This window comes from Mustela lutreola, chromosome 10, assembly GCF_030435805.1.
Source record: "Mustela lutreola isolate mMusLut2 chromosome 10, mMusLut2.pri, whole genome shotgun sequence".
Classification (NCBI taxonomy): Eukaryota; Metazoa; Chordata; class Mammalia; order Carnivora; family Mustelidae; genus Mustela; species Mustela lutreola.
Genome location: NC_081299.1, coordinates 35,645,660 through 35,657,295, shown reverse-complemented (window position 1 = coordinate 35,657,295; position 11,636 = coordinate 35,645,660). Strand labels below are relative to the sequence as shown.

At 39.3% G+C, this 11,636-nt stretch overlaps 1 protein-coding gene across 4 annotated transcripts in view; it reads left to right on the top strand.

The window, feature by feature from the left end:
• The first annotated feature begins 211 nt into the window (after positions 1-211).
• The window catches only part of LOC131810158 (vasculin-like protein 1), a 59,884-nt gene continuing 48,459 nt past the window's right edge, over positions 212-11,636 (top strand). Inside the window, exon 1 of one of the 4 annotated variants that reach the window (XM_059137777.1) lies at positions 212-401. The gene's annotated coding sequence lies outside the window, so the exon portion shown is untranslated. The remainder of the gene's footprint in view (positions 402-11,636) is intronic. The other 3 variants (XM_059137778.1, XM_059137779.1, XM_059137780.1) reach the window with 3 other exon arrangements.

The window sequence follows — 11,636 nt, the reverse complement described above, 5'->3', positions numbered from 1 at the left end:
AAAGGCAGAGCATCCAAGTCTGCAGAGGGGTGGGGGTAACCATGCACACTCCGGAGCCGCGGTAAGGGGGGTTGGGGACGGCGCAGGGAATAACTGCCGTTCACGCGGCGGAACGTTAGAGGCGTGGGGCGCCCGCAGGGTCACCGGAACAGGGCTCCTGCGCTTGCGCTCCTGTGGGCGGTGCGAGCGGGTGGGCGTGTGTGAGGCGGGGTCGGAGTGGGGGAGGGCCAGCCTGGTGTCGCTCCTCCCCCCCTGCCCCTCCAGGGCCGTGTGGGCCGGGCAGCCATTTTGGGAAGAGCTTTGTTATGGTTGTGGGCTCTCCACCTCTGCGGGATCAGGAAGCTGGGGACGCGCCCTTAGACGCTGCCTCTGGCCCCTAGCTGTAGCCCCACTGCTGCCGGGTAAGTGGGGGTTCCACACAACGGGGCGGCAGGGGATCTTGAGTCGTTCCGGCGCGGGGCTCCGCCCGGTGCTCAAACGACCGGCTGTTGGAACTAGTTGAAGGAGGCTCTCACACAGGTGGTTGGTGTAGGTCGGGGTGGGGGAGAGAAGCTGAGGAGCCAGCGGTCCCGTGGTTCGGAAGGGCCACCTCCCCCCGCACGAGGAGCTTTGTAGTCGAGTGTCGCCGCGGCTTTGCCCGAGCGCTCCTACTTCAACTTTGGTCTTCGGGTCGGAACGCTCACCTGCGGTTCTCTGGCTCCTCTCCAGGCGTTCCGGCTTGTCGATGGTTGAGTGGCTTGGTTTACGGGTTTATTTTTCTTCCTTTAGAGCCCAGGGCTTTTGTTTTCCAACGAAGGAAAATTTAAGGAGGAAAAAATCGTGTAAGTCAGCCGTGGGGCATCTGATGGGAAAAGAAGAGCTTTAACCACCAGCGTTTCAGTTCTTGATACAGAGTCCAACGTTTTCTTTGATTTAGATTAAGTCGGTATTCAGCACCTACGGATTGCCTCCCTACCCCGAAAAACTAGTCGATCCTGGAAAGTTTTAAGGAGGATTTTTTTCTGTTTTAAATCTACCTCTCTCCACTCCCGTGAAATTCAGAAGAAAGGCTGAATCTAAAATGGCTGTAGCTTGGGGAAGTGCCCTAAGCTTCGGTAACTTAAATACGTTACCATGTCTTAAATTTTTGGTGGTTTCTCCCACGAGGATAGCAGCTGAATCCTTTGATATTTTGGTCTTCTTGGAATTGCTGTCTTGTCTTGAAGAGTCCTTTTAGGTAAAAACAAAGGTGAGGCTAAAGAAGTTTGCTTACTCCGAAAGTTTACGTAAGAGTGGGTGCGGTTTTGTTTGTTTGTTTTTTTTTTCCCTTTTTTTCTTTCTTTCTTTTTTCCTTCTTTCTTTTTTTTTTTTTTTTTTTTGTGGTTGCTTATAGTTTTGAAATTGTGCTATGATGGTAATTTTATCAGCTAACTTTGTGCTCCGAGGTTGGTTTGCAATATTTGTCGAAATACGCTCTTAACGTTGATACTTATTGCCTACCAGGGAAAAAAAAAGTTAATGGTGGTTCATGTTTGAGTTTAGTAACAGAAGGCACACGTTTCTTTGTAAATTCCTTCCAAATGTAGAGTGACTGGTAGTCTTCAAGAGACTTAGATTTGTATTTTCGTGGACTTCTGGCATGTAATATTTGAAAGGGAGTCGAGTGCTCTTAAGTTGAGGACAGTTACTGCAGTGGTGAGACGAGTGAAAACGAACTTTAGATATGTAGCTCCTGATTGTTGTGCCCTTTCAAACAAAAGGCTGTCTTTTTGTTAGCCTTTTATTATTATTTTTTTAAGCCATTAGATCCAGAAGTTTAACTGAGAACACAAAGGCATACAATGGAAACCAAGAACAGATAACTTCAGTGTTTGGAAAGGTGCTTCAGTTTCAGGTTGCTCTGTCTAAAAGATAGAAATAATAAAATGCTAGTTGTGAATGAGAACTTGAGAATTAATAGTAAAATAAGCTGTCATCTTCCCTCGGGAGTCAGTTTCATTTTACCTTCCTCCATTCTTTCAACACAAAAGTTTACCTTTGTTAGTTCCCCTGGGATTTTTTTTGTTCTTAAATTATTTTGGTGATTTTATAAGAAAAACATTTGAAGTGCTCTTTAGGAATTACAGGTCCTTTGCTTTATGTTTTGCCATTTGCCTGCTGAACCCGTAAACTTGGGTACTCAAAATGGTTTGTACATGTTGATATAAATATTTTTTCATTTGATTCTGGATGGTATCTTACCAGTTCTTGAAATGGGGAGTTGATGTTAGTAAGCTTTTTTATTTTGAATAAATGCAGCTCACCAATTTTCTCATCAGTAGCTGCTTAAAAGCTTGGCTCAAGCGGGCACATGCAACCATTTTAATAACTTTGGAATGATAAGGAATCTGGAAGACATTTCTGCTTATAATACATTTTTAAATTCTTAGTTAAAGATATAATACACAATTATGAATCATACTTCAGCAGATTGCATATCTTTCTTATATGGTTAAATTGTATGTACTTAGTAACAGTGATAAGTAATGTGCAGGGACCTAAGCAGTCTGTTTATAAGTCATTAACCATTATGGGTGCTTTCTTTCTTTTTTTTTTTTTTTTTTTTTTAAGATTTTATTTATTTATTTGATAGGCAGAGAGCAGGCAGAGAGAGAGGAGGAAGCAGTTTCCCTGCTGAGCAGAGAGCAGGATGCGGGGCTCTATCCCAGGACTCTGGGATCATGACCCGAGCTGAAGGCAGAGGCCTTAACCCACTGAGCCACCCAGGCGCCCCTATGGGTGCTTTCTTTAAGACTGTTGGAAAGGTGAGAGGCACAGCAATTTTAAAGGATCCCAATTTAAAAACTACTTCATGGAAAAACCATGTTTATGGTTTTTCAAATAGATGGGAGGAAAAGTGTAGGTGGCACATTGATATCATGTTACCTCACATATGACTATAGTTGCCATTGTCTGGAATTTAATATTTGGTATGCTGAGACTTCATTGCCCTAGTCATTTCTAAATCAGACTCTGATTTTTATTTCCCATTGAAGTCTGCCCAAAAACAAAACCAGCTACAATCAAACTTGAAAAGTAGTTGTGTAAGAATAGCTGAACTTTTTTCGACCACAGGTAATCAGTCAGTCTTAACTAAGGTAAAATATTGCTAATGTTATGTAATATGAATTTGGATAGGTGATTTCAAATATACTGGGCAAATATTTCAAGAAGTCAAATAGTTCTTTTCCTTTATGAAAGCAATCAACTTTTTTTCCTTTTCATTTCAAGAAATGCTACAGGCTCGCTCTACTGTGGTGCCGGTTTTGGTGTGCTAAAGGCTAGAAATACCTAAATAATCATAAAACATTTTGTCAACAAAGAACTTAGTAGTTTAACAGATAAGTGGAATATGTTACAGGATGATAACATAGAAAACTTTCTCAAAAAGTTGGCTTTTAACATACTTGTTATGTTTACCTTCCTTTTCTATGATAAAACTGTGTTGCCTTACGTTAACCAGATGTCAGGCTAACGAATTACCAGAATGAGCAAAGTTTTAGTATACTTTTCTGAGCAGTAGGTCTGTTCGTGTGGAAATATATTTTGTTTTCAGAAAAATAAATTCATTTAAGTTTAGCTATACTTCAGATTTCAGACTCTTGTTTCTTCTGGTTGTAAGTTTAAATTTCATTATATAAAAAATTCTCTTCTGAATTATTGCTGCCTTTGAAGTATATTGAAAAGTTGTTTGGAGGGGCTCTTTGGCTATTTAATTAAAAGGTAGAGCCATTCCAGTGTTCCTGCTGTATGTTTATGAATTATTAGCTCTACTTTTTAATTAGTCTTATGAGGTCTGATGGGAAGGGTAGTTTATTGTGGGCTTCATAAGCTAGAGGCTGTAATAGAGTCCAACATATATAATCTCATTCTTCAAAATACTTTTTAGAAATAGATAATATTAACCCTTCTACAGTGAGTGTACACAGGTTCCAAGAAGTTAAGTAATTTACATAATACAATAAGATATCTGGATTCAGGCAGCTTTCTCTGATTCTAAAGCTCAGTTTCTGCCACATCATATAGAGAGATGGATGGTAATTAAGGGCCTCACCTGTACTGCCTGGATTTGAATCTCCACATTGCCACTTACTGCTTGGTGATCTTGGGAGAGTTTAAAGTGAAATTCTTGTGCCTCTTTCTTCCTTTGTAAAATGGGGGATAATAGTAACTTCTCAGTGTGATTGTGGAAAAAATAAAATACTGTTTGTAGAGTTCTTAAAACCATGCACTTCATAATTGTTAAACTGTATAAAATTGTCTACATGAATGCCCTTTTACCAATCAAATGAAATTCATTAAAATCTGAACAGATTGTTGCACGTGGGTGTTCTTATTTTTCTTTCTTGGGTATTTTTGTGTTGATTTTTCTAGTTTATTTGAATCAGAATCCAGTTCCCATATACTATAACTGGCATTCTTTCAAACCTCTTAATTTGTACATTTCTTCTGTGTTTTTTTCCTTGCGCTTATTGAAGAAACTGGATTATTTATCCTGCACAGTTGCCATATTTGAGATTTTCCTGAATTCTTATAAATTGGTAGTTGGATATGAGGCTTACACTGAGATTTGTTGGGGGCGGGGAGGAGAAGACTAATTTCATAGGTGACTGTGTATTTGGGGTTGATTTTTTTTTTTTTTTTCATGGTTTGTTCAGTGGTTCTCATACATATAATTTCCTTAAAATTTCTCTATTGAGCAGTACAGAATAATTAGAAGAGTATGTATGTAAAAATGGAACGTTTGGTTTGCCAACTTAATGTTATCTTTTCCCAGGCACTGTTTTCCCTGTCCTCTTTTTCTTCATAGTATGTATTTTTGTATATAAAATTGAGCTGAGTATGCTGGGTTTGCAATGGTTTTGTTTACTAGTGAGTAGTTTTCTTAGCCTGTTTGGTTTGAAAATTTTTCTTCTCAAAACTTCCCCAGGGCACCTGGGTGGCGCAGTTGGTTGAATATCAGACTCTTGGTTTCAGCTCAGTCGTGATCTCTGGGTCCTGAGATTACGCTCCACCTCAGGCTCTGCCCTCTGTGAGGAGTCTGCTTAAAACTCTCTTCCTGTCTCTCGGCCCCTCCCCTCTGCACTTTATCACTCAAATAAATAAATACATCTAAAAACTCTTTTTCCCCTATTGCTTATGCCCCCCTCCCAACCTCCTTATTCTTAACACCTATTGAAATTTCGCTGTCGGCCAGGCACTTCTCCCCCTCACACCCCAGGGGAAAACATCCAGGCATATTCTTAACACTACCTTTATTCACCATTTAATCATCAACTTTCCAACAGTCTCCAAATCATAGATAAAGATTTGAAGCAAAAAGGGGTGGAGTGACTTGCCCAAAGTTATACAGCTAGTACCTGGCAGAACTAGCTAGATCCAGTCTGCTCTTCTACCTTAAAAGTAATGTTTGGATTGAAAGCAGAGTTTACTCTTGAGAAGAAATTTGTAGAAATGCTTGTAAATAACATGAGCTTAAAGTAAAAATATATGTCTGGTGACAAAGTGTTCACTACTATTACTCCCTTCAGTTATAAAAACTATATATAGTTTTTTAGATGTGACAAATAGTCTGTTCCCCATTAGGAAACTGGTTCCTTTCAGGGTCAGTGTAGCTGCAAATATTTGATAAAAGTTATCACAATTAAATGGCTTGTTTGTAGTGTAGTCGATATAGTGACTTTTGGAGCAAATGCTATAAAAACATTTTTGCTGGTTTTAAAACCTTAAGAGTTTCAGGTACTTGAATAAATCTAGTGCATTAGTTAATAAATAAGTTTCTGTAACATACTATTCTTGGAACTTTTGTGATTTAAGTAAATTCCATTTCTTTTCTTTCTCTCTCTCTTTTTTTTCTTTCTCTCTCTCTCTCTTTTTTTTTTTTTTTTAAAGATTATATTTGTTTGTCCAAGAGAACCAGCATACAAGCAGGGGGAGCAGCAGGAGAGGGAGAAGCAGGCTCCCTGCAGAGCAAGGAGCCTGATGCATTGAGGGACTCCATCCCAGGACCACAGGACCATAGGACCATGACCTGAGCCAGAGGCAGACCCTTAACTGACTGAGCCACCCAGGCGTCCTGTAAATTCTGTTTCTGTCAGTGGGATAGTTGAGTGTTTAGTTATGATTGCAGAAAGTGTTCATGACTGTTGAATGAACAGTATTGGAAAAGAGATTACCTGAAAAAGGTTAATAAATTTTACTCTTGAAAAATTTTGCATTTTGTGAAATGATCTTTAGGAAATGTTTTTTGTAACAATGAAGCAGAAGTGACACAGTGATTAAAATTTATTATTGATGGTAAGACTGGCAAGATTCTTGTGTTGGACATTCTAATTGGGTCTTAAAGTGATCTTTAGTGTTTCTTTTTGACCCTTTACCTTTTTAAACCCCCCCACCTCGTATATTGCCTTTTTGTGAATCTTAGTGGGAGAGGAAGCCGGAAAGGCTGTGTGTATGTAACAGTGTGTACACACATATACGTACCTTATATATACACTTTCTGTCCTGAACACCTGGCAGTTGTGACCCAAGTTGTGCCAGTCACAGACACTTGTCTGGAGACTTAGATCTGGAGGAAGAGATGCAGAGAAGCAAAAACAGTTTAGAATCTATTCCATTGGCTTGTGGCAGTAGCAGTGGCAGTACTAGCTGGGCAGTTTCTTAAGCAGCTCTTCTGGTGATGTGTGACCTTGGCTGGTGATTTTTTGACTGCTTAGCTTTACATGGTTTCTGTGTGTTTGCAAAGTCAAGGAGGCTCTCAGTCATTCTCTGAACTCCCAATATATTTCTGGTAAATTCCTTTTCTTTTTAGTCTACTTAAGTATAGTTTCTTTTTTTTTTTCAACCCCAAACCCTGATTTATAAAATTGGCTAATATAATTTGCACCTTCTAGAAGATTTTGTTTGTGATTTCCTCTGTTTAGGGTAGTCTCCTATCTCAAGAAGTGAAAAACTTATATGAATGACTTTTTTAAATACAGAACAAGAATTTTCCGTTTTATCCACTCCCAAATTTTTAAAAGTTTAAAAGTTTAAACCTTTTAAAATTTAGCTGGAGTAAGGCCTGTGCACTGTTAGTGTAGTAAAGCTCCTCATGTAATTTTCTGTCTTTTAAAGATTATTACTATAAAAGCAGTGTTATGCTGGATAGAATATTAGGAAATATATATGTGCAAAAATAAAAATATTCTCCTCATCTAGAAATCACTACTGTAACTTTTGGTATACTTTTTCCAGTTCTTTGTATAAGCACATGTATGTAGGTTTTTAATTTTACTAAAATGAAATTAACTTGCAACTTGCTTTTTAAATTGGTGATACCCATTCTTCAGTGTGAGTAAATGTTCATTTCTTCTAATATCCAGGTACAATTTTAATTCCTGGGGCGCTTGGGTGGTGCAGTTGGTTAAGCATTTGACTCTTGGTTTCAACTCAGGTCATGATCTCTTAGGTCATGGAATTATGCTCCACGTTCAGCAGGGAGACTATGTGAATGAACATTCTCTCTCTTTGCCCCTTCTCCCCTGCCCTTAAATAATCTTAAAAAAAAAAAAAATCAATTCCCCCAGCTGATCTAAAATAGAACCATACAGCTAGCTATTCAGTACTATTATCTAATCCAAGACCTTGTTACATGTAACACTTTAATTTTCTTAGATCTCTTTAATCTAGCATAGTCCTTATTTTTCAGTGAGACTTGAGTTTGAGACTGCTTGTCATGAAAATTGTTTTGTACAGTTGCATTCTGTGTTGTCTTTTAGTTTGTCCCTTTAATTCTTCTATTTTTTCTCCAAAGTGTACATCTAAAAATTTGATAGATTCACATCAAAACATTTTTGGCCAGAATACATTGTAGCTATATCATTCTGCATTGTATTTATTAAATACATCATACCTCCTTGACCTAATTTCATAATGCTAAGATTGAGCCTTAGATTAAGATAATAGTAGTCTGATCCAGGGCACCTCGGTGGCTCAGTTGGTTAAGTGACTGCCTTCAGCTCAGGTCATGATCCTGGAGTCTGGGGATGGAGTTCTACCACATTGGGTTCCCTGCTCAGCAGGGAGTCTGCTTCTCCAGCTGACCTCTCTCTCATGCGCTCGCTCGCTCGCTCTCTCTCAGCACTCTCTCTCTCTCTCTCTCATTCTCTCTCTCTCAAATAAAAAAATAAATCTTAAAAAAAAAGTCTGATCCATATATTAAACAGTGAGTCTTCTTGCAACAAGAAAATAATTTGCATGGTGTTCCCTTGCACTAAAACTTCTCAGTCCCTTATCAATCATTGTCCTGATTTTTTAAAGACAGCTTTATTGAGATTTACATAATCTAAAGTTTACATTAAATAAATAAATAAGATTTTATTTGAGAGAGAGACTGGGAGAGCAAGCATGAGCAGTGGGGGAGAGAGGCAGAGGGAGAGGAAGAAGCCAACTCCCCACTGAGCGAGGAATCCGATGTGGGGCTCAATCCCAGGACTCTGAGATCATAGGATTAGTTAACCAACTGAGCCACCCAGACACCCCAAATTCACACATTTTAAATGTACAATTCAGAAGTGCTTGGGTGGCTTAGTCAGGTAAGCATCTGCCTTTGGCTCCGGTCATGATCCTGGGGTCCAGTATTGAGCCCTGTATCAAGCTCGCTGCTCAGCAGGGAGCCTGCTTCTTCCTCTCCCTCTGCCTACTTGTGTGTTCGTTCTCTCTCTCTCTCTCTCTGTCAAATAAATAAAATCATTTTTAAAAATGAATATGTACAATTCAGTGATTTTTTTTTTAAGATTTTATTTATTTATTTGAGAGAGAGACAGTGAGAGAGAGCATGAGCAAGGAGAAAGTCAGAGGGAGAAGCAGACTCCCCGTGGAGCTGGGAGCCCGATGCGGGACTCGATCCCGGGACTCCGGGATCATGACCTGAGCCGAAGGCAGTCGTCCAACCAACTGAGCCACCCAGGGGTCCCTCAGTGATTTTTTTTTTAAAGTATGTTCACAGAGTTATACAGCCACAGCCACTGTCAAATTTTAAAATACTTTTATCATCCCAAAAAGAAACTCCATAACCATTAGCAGTAGGCTACTGCTAATCTTCCTGTCTCTACATGGTTGCCTATTATGGGCTTTTCATATAGAATTATACAGTAAGTGATTGATCTCTTATGTCTGACTTTGCTCACTTAACAATGTTTTTAAGGTTCCATCTACATTGTACTGTGTATCAGTGTTTTATTTGTTTATTTATGTATCCTATTCTGTTATATGAATATACTGCTTTTTGTGTGTCCAGTCATCAGAATTGATGGGCATTGGAATTGTTGAATTGTCGCCTCTCTGTGGCTCTTTATTATGAATACTGCTGCTATGAGCATACAAGCTTTTGTGTGAACGGATTTTTACATCTTTCTTGGATCTTTTTGGAGTGCACTTGGTAACTGCATATGGTGTGCATATGGTAACTCTGTTTAGCCTTTTGAGAATCTGTGTTCAGGGAGCCTGCAGCATTTTACACTCCCACCAGCAGTATATGGTCGTTTCAGTTTCTCTGCATCCTAACACTTGTTATTACGTCATTTATTACAACCATCTTAGTAGGTGTGAAATTGTATCTTCATTGTGGTTTTGATTTGCATTTCCCTTGTGGCTAATGATGTTAAGCATCTTTTCCTATGTTTAGTAGTTATTTGAATATCTTTTTTGGAGAAATGTTTATTCACATCCTTTGCTTTTTAAAAAATGTTATTTTTTGGAGATTTTATTTGACAGAGAGTGCACACACATAAATTGGGGGGAGGGGCAGAGGTAGAGAGTTTCAGACAGACTCCCTGCAGAAAGTACAGCCAGATTTAGGGCTCAATCTTACAACCCTGAGATCACGATCTGAGTGGAAATAAAGAGTTGGACATTTAACCATCTGAGCCACCCAGCTGCCCTTGTCCACTTTTTTAATTGGGTTATTTGTCTTTTTATTGTTGTTTGTAAGAGTTCTTTATTTTATTGATACATAACCGACATGCAACGTTATATTTATTTCATGTGTACATTATGTTGTACACATTTCATGTGTACAACATAATGATAAGATATTTGTATATGTTGTAGAATGATCACAGTAAGTCTAGATAATATCTATCACTATATATTGCCAGAAAATTTTTTTCCGGTTATGAGAACTTTTAAGACCACTCAGCCACTTTCAAATACTGCATTGCAGTATAGTTATAATCACCATGTTGTATGTTACATCCCCATGACTGAAATTTATAACTGGAAGTTTATACCTTTTGGTGTTTTTGTAGATTACACAGATAAGAGAGATCAGGGTATTTGTCTTTTTCTGCTTAACTTCATTTTAGCATAATGCCTTTGAGGTCCATTTATGTTGCCACAAATGGGAAGATTTCTATTTCATTTCTTTTCTTTTCTTTTCTTTCTTTCTTTTTCTTTTTCTTTTTTTTTAAATGAGAGAGAGCAAGAGCAGGGCAGAGGGAGAGGGGCAGGGCTTCTGGCTGAGCAAGGAGCCCGACACAGGGCGCAATCCCAGGGCTCTGGGATCACGACTTGAGTCGAAGGCAAACACTTAACCAACTGAGCCACACATGGGCCCTGATTTCATTCTTTTTTATAACTAAATAATATTCTATGTATGGTAAGGATGATCCATTTTCTTTTCTTTTTTGAGATTTATTTACTTTAGAGAGAGGGAGAGCAAGCAGTGGGGAGGGTCAGAAGGAAAGGGAGAGAGAAACTTAAGCAGACAACAGGCTAAGTGCTGAACTACATGCCGGGCTCCATCTCAGAACCCTGAGATGATGACCTGAGCTGAAACCAAGAATTGGATGCTTAACCAGCTGTGCCACCCAGGCTCCCCTCTTTAGCCATTCATCCATGGTGGACACTTGGGTTGTTCTCATATCTTGTCTAAGTCTTTGGGTTGTCTTTTCACTTTCTTGAGGGTGTCCATCTTTTGAAGCACACTTTTAAAGTTTCATTTATTTAAGTAATAGCTACATACAACATGGTGCTGAAACTCACGACCCAGAGATCAAAAATTGCATACCCTTCTGAGCGAGTCAGCCAGGTACCCCGAAGCATAAACATTTTTAATTTTGTTAATATCTAATTGATCATTACCTAACCTAAGATCACAAAAATTTGCTCCTGTTTACTTTTAGCTCTTAAATTCAGACCTTTTGATCCACTTAAAGTTAATTTTTTAAAAGCATTATTTATTTATTTTAACGAGCACAAGCAAGCTGGGGGGTGTGAAAAGGGAAACCGAGAATCCTGAAGCAGATTTTGAGTTGAGCACAAGCCAATGCAGAACTCAATCCCAGGATCCTGAGATCATGACCTGAGCCAGAATCAAGAGCCAGCTGCTTAACTGACTGTGCCACCAGATGCCCTTAAAGTTAATTTTTTTTTTAAGATTTTATTTATTTATTTGACAGAGATCACAAGTAGGCAGAGAGGCAGGCAGAAAGAGAGGGGGAAGCAGGCTCCCTGCTGAGCAAAGAGCCTGATGTGGGGCAAGGGGCGCCTGGGTGGCTCAGTGGGTTAAAGCCTCTGCCTTTGGCCCAGGTCATGGTTCCGGGACCCTGGGATCGAGCCCTGCATCAGAGTCTGTG